The sequence below is a fragment of the Cupressus sempervirens genome, chromosome 10 (assembly GCF_028749045.1).
Source record: "Cupressus sempervirens isolate cs-2001-9-10 chromosome 10, ASM2874904v1, whole genome shotgun sequence".
Lineage (NCBI taxonomy): Eukaryota > Viridiplantae > Streptophyta > Pinopsida > Cupressales > Cupressaceae > Cupressus > Cupressus sempervirens.
Window position 1 is genome coordinate 223,634,936 of NC_143127.1, and position 7,286 is coordinate 223,642,221.

At 35.9% G+C, this 7,286-nt stretch overlaps 1 pseudogene; it reads right to left on the minus strand.

Moving 5' to 3' along the window:
• Positions 1 to 1,809: 1,809 nt before the first annotated feature.
• Positions 1,810 to 4,714, minus strand: LOC149533436 (GDSL esterase/lipase EXL3-like; annotated as a pseudogene).
• Between the last annotated feature and the right edge of the window lie 2,572 nt (positions 4,715 to 7,286).

Genomic DNA, 7,286 nt, shown 5'->3' on the forward strand with positions numbered 1-7,286 from the left:
GATAACACTATACCAAAGGGCCTATATGGCATTGTTGAACAAAAGTGGCATTATTGTTTAAATTTGGAAAAACATATTAGAGAAACAACACTAGCCCAGGTAATGCCAGAATTAATAAAAGGGTAGATTGCCAAGGAAAATAAGAAACATGGAGGAAGGTTTACACCAAAGTATAGAGCCTTCAATATTCTTTAAAATAATATTGAAGATGTAAAGAAATCCACACAAATGTGGAGATTGATCTATGGATTAACTATTGTGAAACAAGGAAAAGAGGACCCTTTAAGGGTAAGAATGATGACAATGATGATAAAGAAGAAGATGACAAAGAAGACAGCAAGGAAGAAAGAAATATAGTTGAGGGGGAGACTTAAAAGATAGATACTGACACGGCCATAGTTGAATAGCAGTATGAGGAACAAAGTGTGTAAGACACACAAATGTCGAGTGTTGGTCCCCCTCATGACACAAGTGTAATTATAGAAACCATAATTGTCAAGGATTTTCCTGATGCATCAGCACACACTAGTACATTTGAGGCCATTTTTCAACCAATATTGGTCAAAATTTTGACCCAAATTTTGACCAAATTTGGCCAACCCATTGGTCATAATTTTTCTTGTTGAAATTTTGACCAAACAGTAGAAAATTTTCAAACATGTGGGCTCAAGTTTTGCCAAGAATTGGTATAAATTTTGACCAATACCAAGTAGATTTCAACCAAGAATGCAGATCTCGACCAAGAATTAGTCAAAATTTAGACCAATGCTTGGTCAAGATTTGCCAAGCATTGGTCAAAAACTACCAAGCATTGGTCAAAAAAATTTTGAGGCTCACACTTGTTGAGGTCCACTTCAGTAATGGCCCTTCCTATAAAATTTTTGTCTAAAACCTTTCTAATGAGATAATGTGTTATGATCTCTTCATCAGTGGGATGGAATGTGAATCTAGGAGGTAGTTGTGCATCACCCTTATCATGACTATAACTAAAGTTAAGAGCCTCTATTATTGAATTCTCTTCCCTATTTCCCATAGAAAAGGAAATTAATATGGGTGTTAGGGAAGATAATTCAATAATAGAGGCTCTTAACTTTAGTTACAGTCATGATATGGGTGATGTACAACTACCTCCTAGATTCATGTTCCATCCCACTGATGAAGAGCTCATAACACATTATCTCATTAGAAAGGTTTTAGACAAAAATTTCATAGAAAGAGCCATTGCTGAAGTGGACCTCAACAAGTGTGAGCCTCAAGGAGGGTTCAATTCCCTCCTTTATTATTCACTATGCATATAATCCCACACACCCATTTGATCTCGAATGATGATATGTACTAAATGTTGAGTGTCTATGCTGAGTGCTCCAAAACCATCCATTTCATGCCTTCATCTATACATAATGTCTTTCTAGTTTCTTTCTACTCGCACACCGATTTCATTTCATATGATCATTTGAAAATTGTGTCACTTTAAGCTCTCAACTATTTCCTCTTTATTGATCATCTATTACACTTCACTCTTGCATTCTTGTCTCCTAATGATGGATCTTGTAGTGTGATCCGAAACATTGATCCTAAAAATATCATACACAATCAAATTGAAAAACAAAAAATTTACTTTTCAAATAGATTAATGTTGATGTAGCTACAAGATTATGCTTACCACAAATTCATTTGATCTAAAACATTTATGTTAAACCACACATTCATTTGATCCAAAACATTGATGCTAAACCACAAATTCATTTGATCCAAAATGATGATGCTAAAAATATTTACACAATTGAATTTAAAAATCAAATTGAAATGTCATTCAAACTTACCATATCTAAAGGGATAAGCAATAGCATCCACTACAATTTCATAGATGTCTAAGTAAATAAAAGATGATCCTAGTAGTGAGCTTTCCAAGTTGGAGAGAGTAGGTGCCCAGTTTCTGTTGAAGTACAGTGAAGCATCATTTATTCTTACATTGCATGGCCTCCCTACCACAGAAAGAAATATTCTTTCTGAAGGTGAACATCCCAAGATGGACAGCCCTGCTACTATGAACTTTCTGGCTCCAGCATTGTACAGATCCTAGCATGGTTACTATTAACATTTCCTACATTGAATAAATAACTAACACCCCAATCAGCATTCCCTACAGCCAAGTAGTAAAGCACATTGCTTACAATACTCAAAGCATGCTCTACCCCAACAACGTCTATTATTCAAGATGTATATTCCCTAAAATATTGCACCTGCTTCTACAATGCTATCACATTCAACACAACCCCCACAAAATATAAAAGCTCTCAGCCCAAACAACAAATTACCCACATTACATGCACGGGTAATGTAACCATTTTAATGCTTAAATAGAAATTCTTTAAAAAGACTTACTTATGCCTACCCTGCTCTCTGCAATAAAATTATCATAGCCAAAGCCAACTAAAGTGAAGCTTACTCTTGTAAGGTAATCATCTAAGGTGAGACTGTCATCCATATATGTTGGAACTACTTCTTTGATGCCCAATGCAAATGCTGTAAAAAAAACTCCAAATGATCAATACTACAAGGGATGCAAATATATCATTTCAAGTAGGAATACAAACTTGTTTGATGACATGAAAAAGGAAAATATTTCAGCCACTACAACTTGTTTTTGAATTTAAATACAAGGATTAGATAATGGTACATGTCCTAAAAGAGTAGCTGGAACTATTTGTTTTTCTATGCCTTAAGGTTATGTTCTTGGGCTTCATTATGTTTTACAAATGCTTGGGTTAACTATGAATCTCTATGCATTTAGCCACCTACAAATAACATTATAAAATGGACAGGAGACTTAATCTGACTTCAACATATGGAAGTGTTAACATAAATAAAATCATGCAATTCAACATGGTTGCTCAATATTGTCTTCTTGTTTGTAAGATTCAAATAAACTTAAAGAAATGGAGGATCATGAAGATCTCAAGTAAAACTTGATTTACTATCCATATATTTCCAAGTCTAGCCAATAGAAATAGTAAACATTTATCAACTTCCTATTTAAATGGGAAGTTACACAAGATTCCCTAGAATGTAATCATTTCATCTCTAAACTTTGAGACAAATAAGAACATTTTGATAATCAAACATCAGAAACTTATGGTGTAAATATAGAAAAGAAAATTAGAACCTTAAATGAGTACTAAGTTGATCAAGTTAAGGAGGGGCCTAATTCAAAATAAAACTTACAATTTATCATTTCCTCAGCTACTTTCTATGCTTGAAGTGTTATTAAACATATACTCCAGATGACTCTTAAGGGCATAGATATTCCTCTAGAGCTTTGAGAATGCTAGTGAAACATTTTATGGAAAATTAAATCATGAAATTATCTATAACTATGGATCACTGGGGGAAAGAAATGCTAGTTGTTCAAACAAGCAAGATTTTCCTGTCTCATAACTTGTTTGTATTTACATTCAAAAATTGAGAATTGTCCTGCTCCACTTTCTCCACTAACCAGGATTGATTGGTTGCATTGTTCGTTGATCACTACCCTGTAATGACAATTTCAAAATGAGAAAAAAGAAAAGTAAACTTTTCTGTCCTCAGTAATCAGCCAGCAAAACATAGTATCTGATGCCATTCATTGATTGAAAAGTTTACTAATATGAAGCATCAACAATTACAAAAACATGGGGGCTCAATTCTCCAAAGGGGCTCAATAATCATCTTTTCTTTGACTATGACTACCATTAGATTTTCCACCATTCTGACTTCCATAGGAATCATCATCACATTGATCACCATGGTATCCACCACCAAACCCTGAGTATGAACTAGGCTTGTATCCTCCAGATGAAGATAGACCACCATACCTAACATTAACATTCATTGATCACAAAAATAAAATACATACATCTCACAGTACAATACTTGAATTACGAACAACAAGGTTTTCAAAATTAACACATAGAGATCAGTTCTGTTCCTCCGTCGGTTTCCTCAGCTAAATTTATCTGCACACATCAGTGGTCTCGAAAATCACATGCATGTATATACGTATCAAAAATTCACATAAATTGAAACATACATCAATTAGGGTTTCTTGCATCCTACTTAGATCCTTCATCATAAAGATTCCAAAATTAATGTGTTAATCCTACATTTTACTTAATTCATCAACATACATATACATAAAGCATTAAATGACGGATATCAAATATCTAAAAGTAACATCACATAACATGAAATAATATAATATGTTCTAAGTATCAGATAATGTCTTGACATCTCGAGTCATGAGTATCAAAATGATAAAGTAACAACTAAGGCTACGAAGGGTCAAGGCGAGGCCTCACATCCTCCCCCACTAGGCATGAACTTCCTCCTAGAGTTCATCAAAAGATAAGGGTATAGAGATCACATCCGTGGCACATCCTTCCATGAAGTCGTGACCTCATCGTACCATTCCTACTAGACCCTAACTTGGTCCAGCTCTCGACCTCAAGGAGCTAGGGTCTGTCGAGCAATAAAATGGATAGTCTCTAGTGCTAACTGGCCAACCAACTCCACCTGTAGCCTCAATATCTGTAGTCTGATGCTTAGTCTGGCATTTTTCAACCACTGCAAAAACTCTATGGGGCCTGCCCTGGTCTCCAACTATCAGCTCTGAAAGAGCCCCTCTCTTACCACTGGATGACTGTCCCTGTAGACAGTCTCTAGCTATATGACCCATACTACCACAAGTGTAGCATGGCCCTCGGGTATAAGATCATGTATACTGTGATCCTGACTATTGTGGGCCTCTTGACCTGCTAGACCCACTGTATCCACCCCTGGAAGACTACTAAGTCTGCACTGACTGTGGCTGTGGGGTATGTACTCTCTGATCCTGTTGTGACTGCCACTGCTTGGGCTAGGAGCCCTGGTAACCCTATGAGAGTTCCTGTTGTTGTTGCTAAGACTGTTGGCCCTTAGAGGACCCTAGTGTATAATTCTAATTCCTTTTCCAAGGGGGTTTCTGCTGGGTAGAGTTTCGGTTCTGAGACTGATCTCGTGATTCCTGTCTACCCCGAGTATCCTCTGCCACTAGTGTTATCTCCACTACCTGCCTGAAGGTGGTAGGGAAGGCCATACAAACTGGACCCTAAAGTGAGAAATTCAAACCCATGATAAAGCGATGTACCCGTAGTTTCTCTTCCTTCATGTATTCCACATAAGGAAGGAGCTCGAGAAACCTACTCTCATACTGAGCCACTATAAGACCTCTCTGATAAAGAGAATGGAACTCCTCTATCTGTTTCTGTCAGAAATTCTCTGACAAGTACCTCTCTCAGAATCTTTCTAGAAATGATTCCCATGTGAGGGTATCCATCCTCACTCCACCTATGATCTCCTCCCGATGCCACCAATTGGAGGCATCCCTTCTCAACTGATGAACTGTTAGGCATGCCTTTAGATTACTCCAATAGGGTCATAATCCAAAGCACCTCCGTAGGCTCTACAACCATGCCTCCGCTAATATCCCCTCAGTAGAATCGATAAATAATGGTGGCCCAAGTCAAATCAATTCCCTAATATCATCTCCTACATGTCTAGGAGGTCTGCCAAGTGGGGGTCTTCTCTGGTGTATTGACTCACCTTCATGCTCATCCTACCCCTATAACTATCTCGGTGGGGGATTCCTAGTCCTCTCTCTTCCTCTGGGCCCACCTCTCTGGGTCCCTCTGCTTCCACTACTGGAATCTGCTGAACTGGCTGAACCACAGGTACTACTCTCTACTGAACTACACCGATCAAAGTCTAGAGTGCATCTATAATGTCCTGGTTTGGGTTCAGTGGTGGTGGAGGTGGAGGTGGTGGTGGTGGAGGTGGTCCATCCCCCCATCCTACTCTACCACCTCTCGCCCTACAACCTCTGCCTCTTTGGTTGCTTCGAGTAACAGGAGGCATCCTACACAATTTAATGTTTAGTTTTAAGTTTCAGAAGCATAAGGGTTTAAGGTTCGTAGTGTTGAAACATGAGCTCTGATACCAAAATGTCATGCCCAATCTATGGGGTCAAAAACACACACACTATTTTTTTCTTTCTAATTATTAATTAAAGTGCTCTAAGTTGAAAAGATTGAGATAACATTTTAAGTACAGGTTCTCTACATTACGTCTTAAGATTATAAACATGAGGACAATTACATCGTTAAGATTGATATCGATAAACTTATGTTCTTACATTTCTTATACAACATTATAGTAAAAGTTATTTAAAAAAAGATGTAGATAACTACAAAATTAGTTTAATGAAACAACTAAGCAAATAACATCGACATTAAAACTTATTTTAAATAGACAATGACCTGAAGTCTAAAACTAATTAGTACTCAAAAATTCAGACTTACTTCAATACCAAAATTAATTACATTTAAAAATTATTTAAAAGAAAACAAATCTAAATTTAATGATTATATCCATTACTTAATTAACATTATATCTACTATTGATTTTTAAATTATTTAAGGAAACTTTCTAGATTCAATACTTTTTATAAGCAACCAAACTAATCTATTAACTAACACTTAACAAATACAAGCAACTAAACTAAACTAAATTTAAACTAAAACTCTTTATGAATTAACATATATCTTTAAACCAATTATCATTAAAATAAACATATTAATCAATTAACTAAATTTATTAATATTTAACAAATAACAAACAATAACAAACATAAAACTTTAATAAATTAACTAACTTAAATACTAACATGCTAAAACTTAGAACAATTATTAACCTAACTACTTACTAACAAAAGAACGTAAATTAACTTAACATATACTAACTAACTTACATTCTAACATAATACTAAACTAAAACTAACTAATTTAATTTTTTTTTAAACTAAACTAAACACTATAACTTAATCTAACTAAAACTTAACTAACAAAAAAAAAAATAAACAATATAAAAAAGACAACTAATCTATACCCCCCCCCCCCTAACCATCTACCCCACCCTCCCCAAAATTGCACTGCCCAAGACTGCAGCATGACAGTCTTGTCCCCTCCACCTTGGCAGGCGTGAGAAGACTTACCTGGACGCATCCATAGGTAAGTGGTTGCATATTGAATTAAAGTTTTTTTTTTTTGTTTTATAAAACTGCTTCCCAAAAACTATGCCCCCCCCCCCCCCCCCTTCTTAAGTACTAACCTTGACAAAACTTCACTCCTCACACAAGCATGCTGCACCCAAAATGATGGGACAAGGAGGTGACATCATCCATGATGATGATATTTGACTTTATAAAAATTTAA